This window comes from Myotis brandtii, unplaced genomic scaffold (genome assembly GCF_000412655.1).
Source record: "Myotis brandtii unplaced genomic scaffold, ASM41265v1 scaffold58, whole genome shotgun sequence".
In the NCBI taxonomy this organism is placed as follows: Eukaryota; Metazoa; Chordata; class Mammalia; order Chiroptera; family Vespertilionidae; genus Myotis; species Myotis brandtii.
In genome coordinates, this window is record NW_005370176.1 from 2,099,420 (window position 1) to 2,100,487 (window position 1,068).

Here is a 1,068-nt window from a genome sequence, read left to right on the forward strand (position 1 = left end):
AGGTCTTTGTGGGCAGACTGGGCTCTCGGGGAGGCTGTGGTGTTGGAAAGCTCTGACGTGGGTGCTCCCTGTATGAGCTTCCCTTACTCCTGTGGATAATTCCATGTTATGTGGATCCAGCATTCATCAGGCGTGGAGATAGCAAGCACAGGCCCTCAAGGAGAATTCTGCTCAATGTCAGGGATTCCCAGAAGAGCCAACTTGGGGCAGGTGGGAATGCGGGGGAGGCTGGAACTGAGCAGCAGCCCCATTCTGGGATCTGGGGCATACCCTCATTTCTGTTCTTCAAATGAGCAGAAAGCTGAAGGTGCCTTTCAAACAGGAAGCAGTGACCTAATAGTCTCCACCAGAAAGAGAGCAGCTTTTGGGGTAGGATATTGTCTGTGCTATTGCTCCAACCACACCACCACAAAGTAAGTTTATGTGAGTTTTCAAAACTAAGACAATAGGATTATCTGATGAAGGCCTGCCAAGAAGGGTGGGTGCCTGGGAAAGCCCAACACGCTCTAAGGTACCAAAAGTAAAAAATAAAACACCTACATATAGAGCCTATCCTGGTAAAGTAGGCATCAGGCCTCAGTACAGTCCAAGGAACCACTTCCTTTGCATAAATTGTTTTGAATGCATGAATAATTCCTGTGTAAGTGTATTCCCCTTTCACCTGGAATGCTAGGCGAACTCTAACCATGTCAAGAGGGTAAGTACAGATACCCCTGTCAGACCTGCCCTGAATCCAGCCATTAATCTGTGCCCATGACCAGAAATCCCCAGCTTTGTAGTAATGAACGTTTTATGGTGTTCAAACACCATAAACTGGATTGCACCATAGGGAAAGATTCGAATCATCATTGCACCATTCCCTTTATACAATCCAAGGTATCCCTCCTTTTGGGGAACAGCACGCAATGTAGAAAGTACTCCTAAATGTTTGTAATGGTGATTGTGAACTTGTACTTGTAGGGCGCGGCTATAGGGTTAAGCCTCAGACTGACCTGTTGGCAAAGCCACAAACAAGTCCCAGCTTAGAGGGCACAGTCCTCTTAGCATAATTAGGCTTGACCTTATGAC

The 1,068-nt window shown here is 46.9% G+C and overlaps 1 pseudogene; it reads right to left on the reverse strand.

Moving 5' to 3' along the window:
* Positions 1 to 333: 333 nt before the first annotated feature.
* The window catches only part of LOC102247993, an 8,166-nt pseudogene continuing 7,431 nt past the window's right edge, over positions 334 to 1,068 (reverse strand).